The sequence below is a fragment of the Aethalodelphis obliquidens genome, unplaced genomic scaffold (genome assembly GCF_003676395.1).
Source record: "Aethalodelphis obliquidens isolate GAN/ISIS:26980383/991018 unplaced genomic scaffold, ASM367639v1 scaffold44, whole genome shotgun sequence".
NCBI lineage: Eukaryota > Metazoa > Chordata > Mammalia > Artiodactyla > Delphinidae > Aethalodelphis > Aethalodelphis obliquidens.
The window spans coordinates 8,968,810-8,990,658 of record NW_020837988.1 but is presented as its reverse complement, the minus strand read 5'-3'; the positions used below and the strand labels follow the sequence as shown (position 1 = coordinate 8,990,658).

Sequence of the window (21,849 nt, the reverse complement as noted above, 5' to 3'; positions counted from 1 at the left end):
CGCTCCTCTTATAATCTAACGTGGTCGGCCCAAAGTCCCTTATAGCAACTGTTTCAAACTTTCCCTACCTCTTCCAAATCCTGATACCCACCCCCTTCTCTCAATCTCTGGCTGGGACTCTAGGTTCCTGAGATCGATGCTACTCACTCACTCACACACACGAAGCCTTTCTACAGCCCAGCTCCAGGTGCTGGGACCTTCCAGTGAACAAAAAAGGCAGACTCCCACCTCCTCACCCCCTCCGCTCACATCTCAGCAGGGGAAAACGACAATGAACGTGATGCATTTAAGATAAGTAGTCATCAGAAGGTGCTAAGTGCTGTGAAAAAACGAGGAAAGCTGGGCAGGGTAACTAAGGGCTCAAGCTGACTTTTCTCATGTTATCTGCCTATCATTTTCACACCCCACATGTGTCAGTATCCTCATTTATCCTCTTTATTTACTTATTTAGGAAATACATAATCAGTGCCTATTTTGTGCCAGGCACTGGGTGTGTTGAGGAAAATAAATAGATACGGCTCCCGTCCTTGTAGTTTATAGTCTAGTAAGAGATACTATCTTAAAAATGATTCCACAAATATACAATTACAAGTTGCCACAAGCACGATAAAAGCGATAGGATAAAAGAACCCAGCTTAGGTTAGGGACTCAGAGAAAGCTCCTCTGAGGAAGTGACAGCTAAGCTGGGCCTGGAAAACTGTTGGCTGGGTGGAGCGTGTCTGCGAACTCACGCCCACCAGCTGGGACAGGGCATGGGAGGGTCTTGAAATGGGAAAGGGCTTCCGTGCTTTCAAGGTCTGAAACAAGGCTGGTGTGGCTGGAGCTTAGTGCCCAAGGGAAGAGCTGCTGGACACAAGGCTGGAGAGGCAGGCGGGGACTTTGTAAAGATTCTGGGTCCCATCACTTGGCCGACAGCTGGAAGAGCACTCGGGGCAGCCTGTGGAGGGAGGCCCCGTGGTGTTCCTGTCCCGGCTGCAGCACACTGACGAGTCTGGAGCCTCCAGTTTCGGGCAGAAGTTCTCTGGGGACGGGCTCCTCTGATTACAAACTCACAGAGTCCAGGATGTTGTGACCACTGGCTGTTTAAACTCAACAAGCAGGTGACCTTGATCAAGAGCCTGTCTGTCCAGGCTCCAGAGCCAGGGGGTCCTGCCCGACAGCACCTTCCCGGCAGCCATGGCCCAGAGCAGCAGCACCCTCGTTGTCTTGTTCTATAAACTCGGGCGGTTTGGTTCCTGCTATGAGGTACCTTGTGCTGCTTATCAGAAACTGAACAGAGCAGGGGAGGGTGGGGTGCCCAGTGTGTTGAGGTGTTTCCATCTTATTACCCAAGTCATAATACAAGACATTCTTTGTAAAAAAAAGAAACTTTATTTGGAAATATTTAAGATGTACAAAAAGGCATAAAGACCAAATAGTCAACAAACTCCATGGACCCAATCTCCAGCTTAAGAAAGAAAATGTCCCCAATTCCACCAAAGGCTCTTCTCTCCCCCTCCCTGGCTTCATACTCCACCTCCCCGCAGGAGACTGTGGCCATGCGCACTTTGGGGTTTATCACTCCCATGTGCTTCTTCTCTTCAGATGCGGTGTAGTGGCTGTGGGCATAGACTCATCTATTTAAATCTCAGCTCTGCCACTTACTGGCTGGTGACCCTGGGTAAGTCACTTAACTCTCTGTCCCTCAGTGGTGCCACTTGTAAAAATGTAGGTAAGTGGAGGATGAAGTGAGGGTAACAGTACCTCACTGAGAGGGTTCTTTGAGGAGCGAACATTAATATATGTAAAGAGCCGTTCAGAATAGTGTCGGGCACATAGTGAGTGCATGGTAAGTGTTTATATTACGTTACAGAAAAAATGCAATGACACTTGTTGAAGATGGTAAAGCAGAGTTGATACAGGACCATCACAACGGGACCACTGTAATGGGATTTTACAGTGTGGGAGAGAGACTGGGCTCAGCTCGGAATATAGCACGGGCACGTGGGAACTGAGAGTTAAGGAGCAGGGGCTGAGGGTGTCAGTGGATGGAAAATACGAAGCGGAAACATCAGGGGTGAGGGGGTGTTCTAGCTACACCAACCTAACAGGATTCTTGCTGCAGGCAGGCGGGGTGGGGGTGGTCGTCAGACATCACCTGGGCGATGGTGGAGGAGGAGGAAGGAAACTGGTTAAAGTGACCCAGTGGGGCTCTTGCTAAAACTAGATTTTTACAGGGAGGTGCAGAGATGGGCCTAAGAGAAGGTCCAGGAGCCTGAGAAAGGTTTGGTCAAACAAAGAATCTTTGTCAGTCTTAATAATCCTCTTCCTCTCAGGAGCAATGGGAGGTATTTTAGGCTGATTAAAAACAAAAACCATGGGCTTCCCTGGTGGTGCAGTGGTTGAGAGTCCACCTGCCGATGCAGGGGACACGGGTTCGTGCCCCGGTCTGGGAAGATCCCACGTGCCACGAAGCGGCTGGGTCTGTGAGCCATGGCCGCTGAGCCTGCGCGTCCGGAGCCTGTGCTCCGCAACGGGAGAGGCCACAACAGTGAGAGGACCGCGTACCGCAAAAAAACAAAAACAAAAACAAAACCCAACTTACATTAAATGAATTGCAGATGATGAAGTAAACAAGGGAAGAAGAGAGGCAACACTCAAAGAGGTTAGGCCAGGCGACAACTTGGGACAGACAATGACCCTTGTACTCAGGATCATCAGAGCACTAGATCTCCAGTCTGGCCCTAGACCTCGCTAGTTAATTTGGGTCTCTCATTTCCACTGTTTGAAAAGTGTGAAGCACTATACAAATGTTATTAATGGACAGCCATCCCAGCTTTTTAAAAGCCTTACAGAGCAGCAATCAAAGGTGCCTGCTCAGTGACAGGCACACCAGCGGCAGGCCCCACAGGGGTCGGTTCACAGCTGCAAGGAGGCATGTGCGCGAGGGATCCAGCAGTGACTAGGCCCTCTGTCCGTTGCGCCAGCTCCAAGCGTAAGCACGGCCCTGGAGATGGTGGAAGTCTCTGCATGGGGTCCCGGTTCCTATCACTGTCTTGGTCGTGGGGAGAGGCAACACTGGTGGCAGCTTCCTGACAGCTGGGCTGCGGCAGTGACACCGTGCTCCTGAAGCCAGCAGTACCGGCGGGGCCTCCTGACTCTTCCCCAGGGAGCAGCTCTTCTGGAGGACCCTTTGGGGAGTCATATCTGCCTCCCAGCCTAGGGCACGCCCCCCCCCCCGATTTTATAAGCACCCAATTCCCTGTACTTAAACTCACTTCTGCTTAAAATAGCTAGAGTAGTTTCTATACTTTTCAATTCAGCTCTGGTTAAGAGCACAGATTTTTTTTAGCAAGTAGGACATTTAAATCTTTCATTCACCTAGACGGTATCACAGTATATGGTATGAGCTAGATATTCAACTAATGACATTTACTGTAACGGGACTTACCTACGTACACCTGGATTAGACTCTCAGAGGCTACCTCCATTAGCCTGAAGTATGCTGACAAGCAGGCATGCAATGGGTTATAGAAGTATATTTTAAAAGTAAGTTTTTATAGGTAAATGTTAACCTAAAGGGACGTTTTAACCTACACATTTCAATACGTCTTATTTCTGAAATTTGGATGCTTCTACAATTGGTGTATAAATTTAACATACTTTCCTCATTCACCCTCCAACTCCATCAATAAGACATTATTAAATCAATGGTATGCCCTATAATTGATGCTATCTTAGAACTTAAGAAACAGATGTTTCTATATGATAAGGCATAGAATTTCTCTTATGCATAAGACACCACACAATGACAAAAAAGGAAAAATATTTTAAAATCATGCATTAATTCTAGCCATTTCAGAATATATACTCCAAGATTCAGAGTTTCTTAAAAATTTAAATTTACTGAAATGTATATGTTAACTGTTTGCAAAATGTGACTATGAAAGAGAACTATTCTCCTGTGCTGAAATAATCAGTGATTCCGAGGAATATTTTCATTATTACAATTACTTCTGCAACCTCTACAGCAACAAACATTTTAGCGAGATGTTCCCTTAGAACAACAGAGATTCAAGGAGAAGACAGCTATGAGCATTGGTCCATCTGCTGTTTATCGCAGTCCCGGTGGGGTACAAAGCGGTGGCCTTCTGTTTGTTCTGTTGATGGCTTCTGGCTGATCTGTCACCATAGCAACTTTTAGAGTCCAACTCAAATGAGCACAAATTCATTAGCTACTAACTACATTAACTTCGTGTCTGCTGCTAATGAGAAATGCTGTTCAGAGTTTTCTATTCTAATGGATTATAGTTACCTCTCTGAAAGGTATTAAATTAAACGCTACTCTTAATGTATCAGACTGGATAATATGTTACAGTAAAATTATTTTAATAAAGGCTACTAACAATAAGAATCATTTCATTAAAAGGTTACCTTAGGGACTTCCCTGGTGGCACAGTGGTTAAGAATCTGCCTACCAATGCAGGGGACACAGGTTTGAGCCCTGGTCCGGGAGATCCCACATGCCACGGAGCAACTAAGCCCATGTGCCACAACTACTGAGCCTGTGCTCTAGAGCCCGAGAGCCACAGCTACTGAAGCCCATGTGCTTAGAGACCGTGTTCCGCAACAAGAGAAGCCACTACAATGAGAAGCCCGCGCACCGCAACGAAGAGTAGTCCCCACTCACCGCAACCAGAGAAAGCCTGCGCACAGCAACGAAGACCCAACGCAGCCAAAAAATAAATAAATAAATGGGGGGGGGGGGGGGGAAGGTTACCTTGTTTTGGTCCTTGGATTCTTCTACTCTAAGAAAATGTATTACTTGTCACACCGGCAAATGTTTCTAGGTTCTTTTAAACGTCGGCTAGCTGATTTAGAAAATAAAAATTGAAAATTTTGATAACAGCATATGTTAAAGCCAAGTAGCCAATACAGCATTAACATATATTGGCTTTTCTATAACCTTGTCAATACGGACCATCAACTGAAATACTCCCCAAAGAGGTGACACACCGGACAGACGTGAAGGGTAAAGAAAGTCCAGTGAGTGTACAGCTTCTATGTCTGACCTCTTCTCTCTACACACAGAATCATCCGGAGCTGAATAAGCTCTGGAAGCAAAGAGCAAATCCGAAATCTCATGAAACAGAGGTTTTAAGTGGGATTATGTCTCACCAGTGTTCCAGTGTTCTCCCAGGACATGTATATTGCCTTGTGCAGGAGGGCTGTGTGCGTGTGTCTTAATAAACTAATAAATTGTGGAAATGAACTTATTTACAAAACAAAAACAGATACACATAGACAACAAACTTACGGTTACCAAAGGGGAAAGGGGGTGGGGGAGGGATAAATTAGGAGTTTGGGATTAGCAGATACAAACCACTATATACTGGGCTGGTCAAAAAAGTTGTTTGGGTTTTTCTGTACCGTCTTATGGAAAAACCCAAACGTAAAATAGATAAACAACAAGGTCCTACTGATAGCATAGGGAACTATATTCAATATCTTGTAGTAACCTACAATGGAAAATAATCTGAAAAAGAAAAAAAAATATGTATAACTGAATCATTCTGCTGTACACCTGAAACACTGTAAATCAACTACACTTCAATAAAATAAATAAATCACGGAATAGCAATAATCCTGAGATGTTTTTCCTCCCACAAAGTGCAGAATCCTACATCCTGCCAGAAGAGGGAGCCCAAGTTTCTCCAACATTTAGTCAGAGAAGGCGGCGGATGGGGAGGGAAACTGCCCATATTGCTAATTTATTTTGAAAAGCCTCCTTACTGTTCTTAGGAAAAGGAATGTTCCACCTCTATCACGCCCTGGTCTCCATCTACCACTTTCTCCTCATCTCACACCACTCTCTCCCCCTTGCTGATGGCTCCTGGGCCCTGACGGCTTTTTGTTTGTTTAGGGTCCAGCCAGCCAGCCAGCCTTTGCAAGCGCTGCTCACTCCATACGCGGGAGCCCTTCGCCCTCTCTCTACTCTCCCGGGCCTAGGTTCTCTTCATCCTTCAGGTCTCATTTGAAGCAGCACTCAGTTGACTTCCCTAATCCCAGCCTAGTCCAGGCTCCTGTGTTCTGTGCTCTCATTAATTAATGCTCCTCTCCTTCACGGCAGTTGGTAACGATACCTATAGCATTGTGACTGATGTTTATGTCTGTTCCCAATAAGACTCTTAAGTTCCAGGAGAGTGGGAAATATATCTGTTTTTTTAATAAATTTATTTATTTTTTTATTTTATTTTATTTATTTTTGGCTGTGTTGGGTCTTTGTTGCTGCATGCGGGCTTTCTCTAGTTGCGGCAAGCAGGGGCTACTACTCTTCGTTGAGGTGCGCAGGTTTCTCATTGCGGTGGCTTCTCTTGTTGCAGAGCACGGGCTCTAGGCGCGCGGGCTTCGGTAGTTGTGGTTCGCGGGCTCCAGAGCACAGGCTCAGTAGTTGTGGTGCACAGGCTTAGCTGCTCCGCAGCACGTGGGATCTTCCTGGACCAGGGCTCGAACCCGTGTCCCCTGCATCGGCAGGAGGATTCTTAACCACTGCGCCACCAGCGAAGCCCCTGTATTTATTTTTTAAATCTTTTTCTCCCCACAGTGAACAGCAAGCGCAAGGCCAATAGTAGGTGTTTAATAAATATCTGCTGGATCAGATGGTTAGCGCCCGGTTGGCCTCTGGGCTCTGCCCACTCTGTCAACATGAGCCGTCCTCCCTACCCCCACCCATCAGCTTAGCATCTGCAGGCTGAACTGGGCAGCGGTCTCACTGCACCCGCTGCCTCCAGCTCTCTCTCCAACTGTTTAATCCACCTTCAATCTGGTGCTTTCGGTGATCTTTCTAAAACATAAATCTCATGATGTCACTCCCCCACTCAGAACTCTCCAATGACTCTCCTTTTTCATAGGGTAGGCTCACACCTGATGGATGGGTTTGGGATGACTGGCGTAAGGCATCCCTCCTTGTCCTTGTCTCCACAGCTAAGTTAGGGGCCAATGGGAAGAGCAGCCCAGCTCCAGCATGCATTTATCTCACTCTCAATCAGTACTGTCCTTTCCCCCAGTTTTCTCACTTATTTTTAAAAACAGGTTATCTTTTCTCATAGAAATATAAATATAGGATGAAAAGATGATCAAATGAATGTAACTTCAATCCTTTCAGGTAGAAGATGTGGGATAAATAAATCACAACACCCAGAACATTTTATTGCATTCACTTGCTTATATATCCATTTGCTAATACAGCCAACTCTTCCCATTACTATATCTCTTTGAGAACAGAGAACTTACCTCTGCTGTCTGATAGGTATTTATAACCTACTTACTAAATTAATTAGTGAACTAACTTGACAACTCTAGGTGATAAAATGTGACTAATATTTAGCTAATTTATTAATGCAATCTTTAGTATGTTAAAGCTAGATGAAATGTGATCACAATGGAAAGTGCATATCTTCTGATATAACTATCATACAAATAACTGCAGGCACAGAAAGAAAGGGAAATGACTGAGGCATGCAGAAAACTAAGCTGCAGTGATGAGACTTTCCGGCCGAGTCTAGGGGCCAATTTAATATTAGAAACCAATCTGGAGTCAGAAAGCAAATAACTCAGGAAGCAGTGGCAAAATATTTGAATACACATCCACCAAAGAAGATACGCAGATGGCAAAAAAGCACATAAAAGTAATGTTCAGCATCATTAGCCGTTAGGGAAATGCAAATCAAAACCACAAGGAGATTCCACATCTATTAGAAAGGCTAAAATTATGAAGACTGACTTTCCAAGTGTTGATGAGGATGCAAAGAACTGTGAAATGGGACAATCACTGTGGAAAAGTTCTGCAGTTTCTTGAAAAGTTAAACGTCCATCTATCATAAGATCTGGCCATTCTACTCCCACAGATTCACCAAAGAACAATGAAAGTGTATGTATATATACCCATGTAGAGATTCGTACATGAATGCTCACAGGCACTTTATTCATCATTGCTAAAAGCTCAAAACAACTCAAATGTCCATGAACAGACGAATGGATAAACATGTTGTGAAAAATCCAAACAATAGAATACTACTCAGAATGGTCTCCTGATACACGCAACAACAGGGATGACTCTCCCAAGTGTTATTAGGCTGAGTGAAAGCAGCCAGGGTGCACACTGTATGATTCCGTTTATGTAGTAGTCTAGAAAAGCTTCTGTAGTGACAGAAAGGAGATCAGTGTTTGCCCAGAGACTGGCGAGGGGACGGAGGGGTAGGAGAGTTGGGTTGGGAAGGGGCACAGGGTACTTTCAGGGGTGATGGATGCTGTCTTGATTTCAGGGATGGCTTCACAGGTGTGCCCATGCCAACATTTATTAAACTGTTCTCTTTAAATACATGCAGTTTATTGTATGTCAACTATAACCCAGTAAAGCGCTTACAAAAAAAAAACAAAAAGAAGAAAGCAATCTGGGCAAACAAATGATTTCTCAGAAAGCAGATTGCCAGCTTCCTTTAGAGCTATAAACTATAATTTTATGCCTGGAGATCATGATTATGTTTAACACTTCAGTGAAGTTATGCTAAATAGAGATGTGGACTTCACCTGAGACCTATCCAGAAGATGCAGTTAAAGGGGCTTATAACAGACAACAGATAAATTATCACTGGGTTTACTTCCTTTCCTCTAAATTTGATCAAGAAAGAATATATATATATATATATATATATATATATATATATATATATTTCCTTAGGTTTTTTTTCCAATAAATTTTTATCCTTTTAAATTGTCTACATATTTAGGGGAAAAATACCACATCTTAATATACTATCTTTTGTTCCCATGGAAAAAATATTCATGCATTTATTATATCTTCCTTCCCTAGGGATTTAATAGTAAAATTAAATAATTCCTTTAAACAGAGAGCAATGGGGTTAAAGAATGACATAGATAATATTTAAAATCCTGTAAGATACCATCCCATAACGTTCCCTCATATAACAAATCTCTTAGGAATTTCTTCCAGTCTTATTTGAAAATATCCTAAGTTACTTCTTAAAAGGAACTCACACAGTACTGGTGATACATAAACAATATCTACGTCTCCAGTCCCTTCACATGATAGCGGAAAAAATATATAACTGACAACCAGAAGATGAGGGTTCTAGTTCTAGTTCTGCTATTAACTAGCTGTCAAAACTTGTACAAATCATTTAACCTCTTTGAATCTCATTTCCCATCTAACAGGAATTGGATAATCTCTAAGGCTCCTTCAAGCTCTAAGATTTTATTAATCTTGTAGACAGGCAAATAAAATGCCATATTTTATAGAAAATATTGTGCTAAGTACGCTGACTAGATTTTTAGATGCTGCTTTTAAGAGTAACTCATATACTCGAAATAACATGTGCTTTGGTTATGCGGATGTGAACGTGAATACATGTAAATTCAAGGAACCTGGCCAATTTTATGACACAGTATAACTCAGGAAAACACAGACCTGCTGCTTTATAAATACTAACTGCTGATTATTGTGTTGAGACCCCTGAAGGACTGAGCAACAGAAATCAACTGCCTCAGCTAAAGAAAAGTGCGACCTAATTGGTGAGGTGCAGAAATCTGGGTTCGTTTCTGTTTGTTTTTATCTATATCTGACTATGAAATTGGGAAGGCATGCTTTAAACATCAATTCTCACTTTTTTCACTCATGTTGAGGGAAAGCTTTATAAATATATGTTTAGGGAATTCCCTGGTGGTCCAGTGGTTAAGACTCCATGCTTTCACTGCCAAGGGTGCAGGTTCAATGCCTGATCAGGGAACTAAGATCCCACAAGCTGCACAGCATGGCCAAAAAAAAAAAAAAAAAAAATTATATATATATATATATATATATATATATATATATATATATATATTAGAATGAGCCTTAATAGCAGTACAGCACAGTGACCCTCTCCAAGCCCTTATCACTCAACATAAGGCTACTGAAAGAATATGCTTTCAATTGACTTACATTAATAAAAGCATATAAAAGTTTGCTTAAAATTAACAATTAGAAACTGAATGCATGCCAGTCAGAATGGCCATCATCAAAAAATCTAGAAACAATAAATGCTGGAGAGGGTGTGGAGAAAAGGGAACACTCTTGCCCTGCTGGTGGGAATGTGAATTGGTAGAGCCACTATGGAGAACAGTATGGAGGTTCCTTAAAAAACTAAAAATAGAACTACCATATGACCCAGCAATCCCACTACTGGGCATATACCCTGAGAAAACCATAATTCAAAATGAGTCATGTACCAAAATGTTCACTGCAGCTCTATTTACAATAGCCAGGAGATGGAAACAACCTAAGTGTCCATCATTGGATGAATGGATAAAGAAGATGTGGCACATATATACAATGGAATATTACTCAGCCATAGAAAGAAACGAAATTGAGCTATTTGTAATGAGGTGGATGGACCTAGAGTCTGTCATACAGAGTGAAGTAAGTCAGAAAGAGAAAGACAAATACCGTATGCTAATACATATATATGGAATTTAAGGGAAAAAAATGTCATTTAGAACCTAGGGGTAAGACAGGAATAAAGACACAGACCTACTAGAGAATGGACTTGAGGATATGGGAAGAGGGAAAGGTAAGCTGTGACAAAGTGAGAGAGTGGCATGGACATATATACACTACCAAATGTAAAACAGATAGCTAATGGGAAGCAGCCGCATAGCACAGGGAGATCAGCTCGGTGCTTTGTGACCACCTAGAGGGGTGGGATAGGGAGGGTGGGAGGGAGGGAGACGCAAGAGGGAAGAAATATGGGAACATATGTTTATGTATAACTGATTCACTTTGTTATAAAGCAGAAACTAACACACCATTGTAAAGCAATTATACTCCAATAAAGATGTAAAACAAAACAAAACAAAAAACTGAATGCATGGAGAAGCTGAATACCTGATTGCAAAACTTATAGTCCTTTCAAGCAAGATTAGGAAACTAATTAAAATGTACAAATTTTTAAAAGTATATGACTCGAAACCATGAATCATGAATCATATGAAGTTTGAGCCATGTTGGGTCATCAAAATATTCACTTTTATACATGATATAATTAACTTTGAGCTTTTGGTATGAAAAATTATCTTTCTATTTTATGAATTTGAGAAAATCTGGCTAAAACCACTAAATTAAATCCACTTCACCTTTAGGAATATTATAGTTAATCCTAAAAAACCCCTTTAAATCCATGAAAAAACCCAGAAGACAATACGGAAAATTTAGGCTCATAAGGTCATCACATCACATGTAAAGCTATTATTTTCTCTGCCCAAATTAAGGGCAATGCCTCAAATAATGAACAGAGATTACTGATTACCGAAGCAAAACCCATTATAGTGTCCAACACTTAGACACTGGCTACTCCACAGCAGGGATACAATACACAAGTTAATGGTGTTTTGAAACAGGATTATATCTGATTCCTCTTCCCCCTAACTATGAGAACATCTAGGGTGTCACTAAGGCATTGTGTTCAGCTGGCTCTTTCATTGGTCACCAATGCAAAGACAATGTTTAGAAGAATTTACTAAGGACTGTTTTGTTTCTGAATAGGCTTATACAGAGGTTTTCAAGTTGCTTAGTGCAGCTCCTTGAGAGGCAAGGGATGGGGAAGTGTTTAATTAGGGGAAGCAGCAGAGAGTCCAGATAAAATGCATATTTATGTATTTATAAAGAGATGCTTTCAAGGATGGTCAACAAAATGTTAACTGCTAAATATCTCAAGATGGAGGGATTTCACTGAACTTTAACTTCTTTTTAGACAATGAGAATATTATTACTTACATTTTTCATCACAGGAGGAAAAATAAGGAAAGGATGATTGAAACAACCCCACCCAAGACTACAAAGCACTGAAGGAAAAGAGTTCCAGTCACAGAAACATGCTCAGATTCCTACAGTGCAGGATACTCAGGGGTACAGAAGGAGGAGGAAACTGGTGAAAGGTGAGGGTGAATCCACTATTTGCATAAAAGTCTCCGGCGCTTAACTAAGCAGAGAAAATGCAGCTCCCCCCTGACATCAGGGCAGAAATGCTGGGATGCTGGGCACAAATGCTGGCAGCACAGTGTTTCAAACAAACCAACTCGCTTGCCTGAATCTTAAAACAAAAAGAAAATGACCTTAACAAAGAAATCGCAAGGCAGGATTTGAAAAAAGAGGTACTAAATTTAATTTTACTTGTAATTCTGTAAAGCAGAATTTCTAGCACCTGGTTTTCAGATTGCAGTAGGGGAGGAGAAGCATGCTATATATTAGATTAAGCTAATGAAAAAATTTCCAGTGAGATTCAGTTCTTCATTTGTCTCTTAAATGAAGATTCATAGTTCAAGTTCAATGGTTATAGCCAGATATAAAAAACTTTTTAAGCATAATTAATGCTATATGAAGACTCGTCTATCAAGAATGGATTAGGCTAGTTATTCTCTAGGAGAAAGCAGAAAGGTATAATATATGTATGTGTATAACATAAAGAGTTCCCTGAAAATGTTTAAAATAAACCGAAATTTAAAGAAGTTAAGTTTCAGTTATTGAGAAAATTAAGTCAAATATAATGCTAACTAGTGGAGGCACTGCTTTCCTAATACCACTATTTACGCCATGTGTAATACTGCAGAGCAAGGAAGTTACTAATTGATATGGTCTAGTTATCTAATTATCGAAATAAAATCAATTCAAACTTCTACTATGTTGATTCAGTGTATTATATAACCTTAGTTATAACTGTAGCCTCTCTCTTAAGAGTATTCAACTCCTAGACTCACTCAAATTGCTAAACTCCTTCCTACATTCTAACAACTCAGGGCCCTGAGACTTCTGGGTGCTGCCTTGTGGTGAGAGCAGGGTTCTCCGGCTTCTTGTGGTTCTGAAGTGGGTCATCACATCTGGCCAGGAAGTCAGAGACCTGGCTCGGGAATCAGAGGCAGGACTGACCCAGCTCTGCTACTCACTAGCTCTGTGACCTTATCTAAGTTACCATACCTCTCTGAGCATCCCTTTCCCGATACAGGATTGTTTTGAAGCATGGTAGGTACTGAGATACAGTAAATGCTTGATGAATGTCTGTCGTGTACCCTTCCTGGATGCCGTAAGTTCAGGAAGATTCTGGGCACATCAGCCCTGCTGTTCACTAGCTATACAGTCTTGGGGGCACTGGGCAAACTCTCAGAGCTTCAGTTTACTCGTGTGGACACTGCAGACAGTGCCAACAACTGGAACTAATACATGTACAGGGTCTGTCTGAAAGCAGCTGCTGATGAGGGTGCCGGTCTCAGGCCTCCTGACTGCACACACAAAGCAAGGAGCTGGGCGTGTGAGAGAGAGCAAGGCAAACTTGGCCCTGCCCTTCTGGCTACACACAATAGAGTAGGGGAAAGACTCGAAAACGACAGAAGGTTAGAAAAGCGGACCTATTGCTCCGTGTGCGCACTCGTACTATTCCTACAATGTACCTCAACGTCAGTCAGGCCCAGCTCGTGTCATTTAACACACATGTCCAGTTGGAAATTCAGAACCACCACCTTGCAGGCAGCTAATTTTGACTGGAACCAGTAATAATGGACAGTCTGAGAAAAATGTAGACCTTGGTGCTGCTAATATTTATTAATGAATTACCTAGCAGCACTGTTAGATTATTGATAATTCAAAAAGCATTTTTTTATTGTTTAGAAGGACGTTAACAATCATCATTGTGTTCTGAGGCTAGTTATGGGTAGTACAGTTACTGACAAATTGTATCCAAAGGAGCAGTAGTTTAGAGAAGATGAAAGGAAAAGATAAAAACCCAGTAGGGTTTGGAGTCAGCAATGAAAATACTCATCAGAACAGTAATAGAAAATAATAACTCTGTGTAAGGTGGCAGGACAATGTAATTCATGATCGCTATACAATCATAAGCAATTTGTTACTATTTCAAGAGAAAATAATTATTATGACAGTGACAACAGAACACTGCTGGTACTGAATCAGGTTGTAAAAACTTCTCAAAATGTTAAAAAAAAAAAAAAGGAAATAGATGATTCAGAGCAATAATTCTGTACTTTTAAATGACAATTTTAAGAAACCATTATTTCGCATTCATGATCATAATTTCAAAACAACCATGTACCAGGGCCCTTCTGACAAGAGTTTTGTAAATTCACACTACCACTGAGAATGTAAGAGAGAAAAACGTCCTTTTTGAAAACTATGCTGTCTTTAAATATTCTCTTACATGAAATCCATCTCTTACCGTGGCTCTGCTGCGGAAGCTCTGCAGCCGCCTGCGCTGGGGTCAGATGCCCGGGCTCCCTCGAGGCCTGTCCTTACACTAACTCGAGGCCAAGAGCAAGCCACGTAAGTCACACTATCGGCCTCAGTTTCTTCACTGTCAATTAGCACCTGCCCTGCTCAATCATGAAGTTCAAATGAGATAACATAAACTCCACTTTGAAAACTATAAATGTCAAACAAAAGTGGAGCCCTTCGCTGTGTCGCTGCCTGAGACACAAGCCTCTGCAGAGCATGTGTCTGTGTCTACATTTATATGTGACAGTCCAAAAGAAATAAAACTTACAATTAATCACAGGCAACCTCTAGTGAGCACCAGCTCTGTGCCAGGCACCAAGCCTTGTCCATGTGGATCTCATATAGTCGTAAGATAGCTCTGTGAGGTGGGAACCATTCACCCCTTACCCTTCTCATTGTAAATATGAGATACCCAAGGCTTAAAGATGTGAAGCGCCTCGCCCCAAATTAAACAGAGCTGGGCTATGCGAGTCCTGAGTGTGTGCTTCCCAGCACTGGACAGTCCCTGCACAAATCAAGTATGAAGTGCGGCGGCTCCGAGCGTGGCTTCCCTTCTGCTTGTCCTCCGGCACATCACACAGAGATGCCCAAGTTCCTGTGAGAACCACATATGTTCCCATCCACACCCATTAAGACAACCATACGCCAATTCTGGACTTGGAAAATAAAAAAGAAACCTTTCACACATTATTAAGCAAAAAGGGAAGAATATAGAAAGAATATACCTCTTTTTATTATAAATAGTCGGCAAAGAGAAATTGGAAGCTTTAAAAAAATTCAATGTCCTTTGGTTGTTCTTACTCAAATTGGACCAACTTTATCAGCTTAATCCTTGATTGGTGGAAATCAAACCAAAGGAAAATTATAAAGCATTGTTTAGAAAGGTAATGTAACGTTCTTTAGGCATTTTAGATTAAGCATATGCCAATTAAATGCAGATGTAAAACCAGTGATAAATGAGGAATTTCACAGGGAATAGTAAAAAGCAGATTCAAAGGCACGGTGAGATTCTTTGTTTTTAACCACCAATTTAAAAAAAAAAGTCATCATCATAAACTTTGGTACTGTCATAAAACGTATCCCCCCAAAATAAAGTAAACTTACCTTTGGTTTTTTGATCAGCAGCCTGAAAAAAAAAATCAGAAACTCTTTAGGAATAATGTGTAGGATGTACACATCCATATGAAAGTTTATAAGCAGACTTTAATATTGGAAACTTTAAAAACAAGTTTTTGCCCAGTTACCTTATTAAAATTTACTACTGGGAAAAATGTATAATTGTCTACATTCTATTAATTATGTGCCAATATTGATCTAAAGGCAAAAAAAATCTATGTGGAAGCTCACTTAAACTCTATATTTTAATACAAACTAAAACGGATACAGTTTTAACTATAAGATGCATTAAACCAGGCAAGAACAATACAAATGGCATAACTTGGTACCTTAAATGCCCTAAAATTCAAGCATGGCCGTAAGATATACAGTAGGACTTTAGATTTTAATATTTACTAGTACAAGCTGTAAAAGAACACTTGCCAAAACTGCAAAAATTATTTCTAGCTTTTCAAACAAAATCAGTTAAATGGCCCTTAGACATGGCTGCCCCGGACAGTTCAGTTTAAGTAAAATAGCACGGACATTCTTTACTACCAATGACTAAAATCAAAGTCCTTCAAAACACAGCTCTAGTATTTCTGAGTCCTTAAAAAAGACATTCTGTGGCTGTCACCTTTTATCTATATCACTAGCACTCTAGATTGAGCATAGTGAATTTTAAAAGTAATAACCGAACCTCTGTAATGCAATGGCTATAATGCGGTGAGACACGAGCGATGACAGAAACAATGAACTAGGAACTCTAGCCAAACCTTTTTCTGAGCACCTTCCTTCTTTTTCTTTTCTTCCTGCTTTTTCTTTTTCTTTTCTTCCATCAAACGTTCCTCTTTTTGTGTTTCTTGTTCTTTCTCCCTATTAAAAATAAAATGGTATTAGTATAATGTCCATTTTAAAATGAAAAAATGAAAAAACATTAGCTGCAGAAAGTTTAAGTCACACAGAGTTTCACACGTGGTATAAAGAAGGATATTTTTGAGAAGCAGTGTTAGAAATGGACCTTCACCCGTCCCCCCATCAGCTCCACTTCTCTGTTAAGTACTAGAGCACGTGGCCCTGACTTCTTTGGCAGTGTTCATTCACTGGCCCACATCTGTTGAACACCACCAACCTTTTATCAGGCAGTGTACCAGGAATTAAGGGTACAAGATGGAGAAAGACATAGTCCCTAGAATCCAGCCCCAGACCAGTATTTCTAGAAGTGCTGTCTCAGGGACCACCATCATCAGAATCTACCTATTAAAAGTGTAGATTCCTGGATCCCACACTAGCCTTTGGAGGTGATTCTTATGCACACCTTTTATGTTGGCTGGACAAAACAATTGTTTTTTAAACAAAGATCCCTACACAGCATGGTGAGCTACTATAAGGGTACACTGGAACATGGCACAGAACAACACTTGGAAGAGTGAGGTAGCCTATGAGCTGCGGCTTAAATGTGGCCAAAGTGTTTGGCTGGCATGGGGTGCTGTGTCCGTTATCCATCTGCTGCCTGTCAGCTCCAGATTCACCCTCCGGCACACGCTTTGCCAATAATGGACCCGTCCCCTCAAGCACCTCTCCTTCCCTGTGAGCGCAATGCAGAGGTTTCCCAGTGAGGGGCGCTGGAGGGGCCTGCAGCAGCAAGGGGCCGTCCCACTGCCTCTGGAACCTGCAGGGTGGGGTCAGCATGTGGCTATGAGGACACCTGGTGAGGACCCCAGCCACGGACCAAGAAAGGGCAGTCTCTTAGCAACCTTGCAGCTCTGGCGTGATCTAGTGTCACCTTCCAGTGACCCTGTCAACACAGACATTGTGCACTGCGGGCCTCCTGCTACTCGCCCCACTCCCACACCAGTCTCTGTGGCCTTCTCCCAATGATGTGGCCGCGGCCCTCCTGACGGGGATGCCACGTGCTCCGTGCCCGTGGCACTGCCACTGCCACGTTGTCTTCACACCTGCACGCCTGGCCATCAACTGCAGCTCGCCACCAGGAGGGCTGCCACCAGGGCTCCCACCTCCTGTGTGCCCCTGTGGCGGGCTACCGGCTTTCCCGGGCTGGAGGAGTGCTTCCTTCCTGCTTCCAGCAACTGCCCACTGGCTGACCTGGGCGAAGCTGGGAGCCACTCTGCCATCTAGCGGGCTGCACCTACAGCTTCTTCAGTGAGTGGGAGCTCCAGCCTTGGGGAGGGGCCCCCTCCAATTGGCCCTTCCTCAGGTTCTCTCCCTCAGCCCTAGCTAGCTCTACAGTTGTTCTCTTACCACAGTTTAATTACTCTTTACAATAAACGTTCCCTGTTTATATCACCATGTAGTTTCTGCGTCCTCACTGGGCCAGACTGACACAAGTGGGAAGGAGGGTTTAATAGACTAAAGCAGAAGGAGCAACGTGCACAAAGGCCTCAGCAAACCTCACTGTCCACACACCACTGCTGTTTAACTTATTAATTCTGGAGTTTGTTTTTAACCTGTAAATGTGTTTACAACTACTACATGCATAGGGAGTCTCAACCTAGTGTCAGTTTGTATGTTATTTGAATACCATCGTAATAAAAAGAACTCAAATCAACAAGGTGCTGGTGATGGGGGGCACTCAGAGCTTATTCTTCCTTTAAAACAGTGGTTCTTGGCTGCTCATAAGAATCCCCTGGGAAGTTTCAAAAACTCGCAATGCCAAGGCTGTATCCCTTTTCAGTGAAATCAGGGAATTGAACTCAGACATCAGCAGTTTTAAAAGCTTCCAGATGACTCCAATGTCCGACCAAGGCTGAGAAACAACTTTTAAAAGGAAGTCAGTACATTTCCCAAGCTTGGAAACCAGCTATTATTCATTGCCTTAGATGATACCTTCCAGGAATATTTTCATGTTAAAGGATGCAGAGACACTAAGAAATCTGTGTTTAAATATTCTTACAAGGTACAGGCAAGTCCTGTGAGTGATGGGTTGTTGCTGTAATCACCACGCTACTGCCACACATCTAGGGAAAAAGTGAACAAATGTTCACTAGGAATGTAGTGTCTGTCCACCACTACTGTTATACTTTCTTAATCTACAGCATAATGAAAGCCTTATCTTCAGATATTAAACTTAATAAAGAAGGCAAGTAGAGCTACATTTAAAAAAAGGCATTCTATAGGAGATGGAATAAAAAGGATCTTTGCTTGATTGGATTACTCTGAAAGTTAAATTAATTAGAACCAGCTATTCCCCCAGGAGTACAGTTAAGGTTTTACTGTACTGGTAAAATAAAGTGCTGTAAATAAACAGCTCACGTAGCCCTGAGATATCTTACACTTCTCCTGCCTGAGCTCATGTTCCTATGACAAAGCACGATTCAAATGTATGAACTTTAATAAAGTTTTTATCTAATATCCCCCTAACTAGCACTAATTTCTTCTACCTCTACAATTCCTGCAATTTTTCATTAATAACTTAAAAAAATCAACACTGAATCTCTTTTTTTTTTTTTTTTTTTGCGGTACGCGGGCCTCTCACTGTTGTGGCCTCTCACTGTTGTGGCCTCTCCCGTTGCGGAGCACAGGCTCTGGACGCGCAGGCTCAGCGGCCATGGCTCACGGGCCCAGCCGCTCTGCGGCATGTGGGATCTTCCCGGACCGGGGCACGAACCCGCGTCCCCTGCATCGGCAGGCGGACTCTCAACCACTGCGCCACCAGGGAAGCCCTGAATCTCATTTTTATTTGTAAAGTAATACATGCTCATGAGAAAACATAAACGGTGCAAAAGATACGTTAACAAAAAGACAGATTCTTCCTTCTCCAGTGTCCGCAGGCTCTCTCCTTGGAGGTAAGGAGTTTTTTAAAGAACATTCTCTATGTGAATATACAGTTGTGTATCTTTAAACATGCTTGGATTCCTATTTCTTATCAATCTGAGATAGTAACAATTTAGTTTCTATAATGATGGATACGGATTTGGTTCTTCAGACCCCTATCTTCCACCCCATCGCTGCTCTGAGTTCAAACGATGAATGCATTTGCTTTAAAAACAGTATGTTAATGTTCGCTGCAGAGCCAGGCAGGGTACCGTGAGGACATTTAACTTCTTGTGTAGCTGCTTTTTTTCTACAGTTCTTAACTGTTCTTCTTTTCCTTTTGCAATATCCTCCTTACAAAAATTGTTTTTGTTTTTTACACAACCACCCTCCTCCAGTTTAAAAACATGAGCCCTCTCCTCAACTGCATTTCCCAAACTCCTTTCCAGAGCCTCAGTCCAGCTCACTCAGTCGGGAGCACTCTGCTAGAGTTTTCTAATACCCTCTAGTTATTTTAATAAAAAGAAAATTTTGGGGCTTCCCTGGTGGCGCAGTGGTTGAGAGTCCGCCTGCCGAGGCAGGGGACACGGGTTCGTGCCCCGGGCCGGGAAGATCCCACATGCCGCGGAGCGGCTGGGCCCGTGAGCCATGGCCGCTAAGCCTGCGCGTCCGGAGCCTGTGCTCCGCTGCGGGAGAGGCCACAACAATAAGAGGAGGCCCGCGTACAGCAAAAAAAAAAAAAAAAACAAAAAAAATTTAATTGTGGTAAAATATACATAAAATTTGCCATCTTAACCATTTTTATGCGTACAGTTCAGTAATGTTAGTCACATGGTTGTACTACCAATCTCCAGAACTCTTTTCATCTTGCAAATGTGAAACTCTGTGCCCAAGAAACAACTCCCCACTACACGCCCCCTCTCCCCAGGCCATGGCAACCACCATTCTATTTTCTGTTTCTATTAATCTGACTAACCCTAGGTACCACATTGTGGTTTTGATCTGCAGCTCCCTAATGGTAGTGATATCAAGCATCTTTTCATATGCTTCTTGGACATTTGTGTATCTTTTGGGGGCCTACTCTTTTATCATAGTTTACATATTCCTTATTTTTAACTCTGTATCACTGTGTCATTTCTATCAATCCAGATTGATACAGTGGGAAAGGAGGAACTAACAGACTAAGCAGAAGGAACAGTGTGTGCAAACTCCTCATCATTGCCCATCCATGAATGCTGACCTAAACTTACTAATTCGGTCATCTTGTGACTTCCCTTGTTTTCCTCCTTGAATGATGCCCTCAAGTTATGCTGGAATTGGCTACCTTTTTGTTTCACTGATGGTTTGGCTGAGCATAAATTCTAGGTTGAAAATCAAGTTTGAAGGCACAGTGCCCCTGTATTCTAGCATCCATACCTACTCAAGAGAAGTCTGATGTCATTTTGCTTTTTTAGTCCTTTCTAGGTGCTTTCCCCCCCTCCAAAGCTTCTTTTCACCCCTGGGATTCTGAAATTTCATGATGATGTGCACCTTGGTATCTTTCTCCCCCATTATTTGTGCTTAGTATTTGGCTGATGCTTTCAATATAGAGACATTTCTTTCAGTTCTCTATTTTATTGAAAACATCTTCTGTTTTCTAAACAACACATATTAAGTTTCTTGGAGGGATCATCATAATTTATCTTGATGTTTTCTACTCTTTTTTGTTATTGTTCTCAGTTTTCTGAGTGCTTAACTGAACTTGGTGTTCCAGTCCTTCTACTGAGCTTCTTATTCCATGATATTAAAATTTTATATAACTTTCTTATTCTCCAGTTGCTCTTTTCCCACAATACTGGGTTCTTGTTTTATGGACACAAATCATTTTTATGCTAGCAGAAGATATCAATTAGGGTTTTTCTGAAGTTCTGCTAAATTTTCTGCATTGTTTCCTTTCTGAACAGTTCTTCCCTTAGACTCCCTTTGATGTGAGAGACTTTTCTCAATTGTCTGGTCATCTTTGGTTTGACCGTTCAGGGTCAAAAGAAACAAAACAAAAAACCAATTATTTTTGTGTGCATGGGCTGGACTTGTTTCCTCATTGGCTTTGCTTTAGGGAGACAGGTTGGGGAGCTGGCTATTTTGCTAAAGTAGCCTCAAAGATGAAAACATGCAGCCTTTCCCCTGATTACCAGGGTGCTTTATTCAAAGTATTAGCTACTAGACCTTAACCACCTAGAACTGCTGAAATTTTCGATGTCATTATTCTGAATTCTGACCATAACCTCCTCTCCTTACTATTTCCACTGTACCCATTATCTTTACCAAAAACTCCTATTCCTTGTCTTCCATTTTCTTCTAAGCTATTTTCATCAGTTCCTTTACTAGAGAGCCTAAACCTTAAGATCATCTCATATGTTCACTAATTCAGTCACTCAGGAACTATACAACTAGCATATGTTATTTACTGTGGTAGGCACCAGGGACAAAAAGAGCGATTGATTCATTTAACAAATATTATAGCAGAGATTACAGCAGTGACAAGGCAGAGTTCATACGCTTTTAAGGATATTCATATAAATAATGCATCAAATAAATGATCACTATTACAGCAGTGATATGTACAAAATGCAACGAGAACATAAAAGTCTGCTGGGTGATGCCCTCCGGCTTATGTTATCTTTCTATTA

At 42.0% G+C, this 21,849-nt stretch overlaps 1 protein-coding gene across 9 annotated transcripts in view; it reads right to left on the bottom strand.

The window, feature by feature from the left end:
• TNRC6C (trinucleotide repeat containing adaptor 6C) overlaps window positions 1-16,215 on the bottom strand; it is an 83,420-nt gene extending 67,205 nt beyond the window's left edge. For all 9 annotated transcript variants that reach the window (XM_027080819.1, XM_027080822.1, XM_027080828.1 and 6 more), the window contains exons 1-2: window positions 16,183-16,215; window positions 15,416-15,437 (exon numbers count right to left, since the gene is read on the bottom strand). The gene's annotated coding sequence lies outside the window, so the exon portion shown is untranslated. The remainder of the gene's footprint in view (window positions 1-15,415; window positions 15,438-16,182) is intronic.
• Window positions 16,216-21,849: the final 5,634 nt, after the last annotated feature.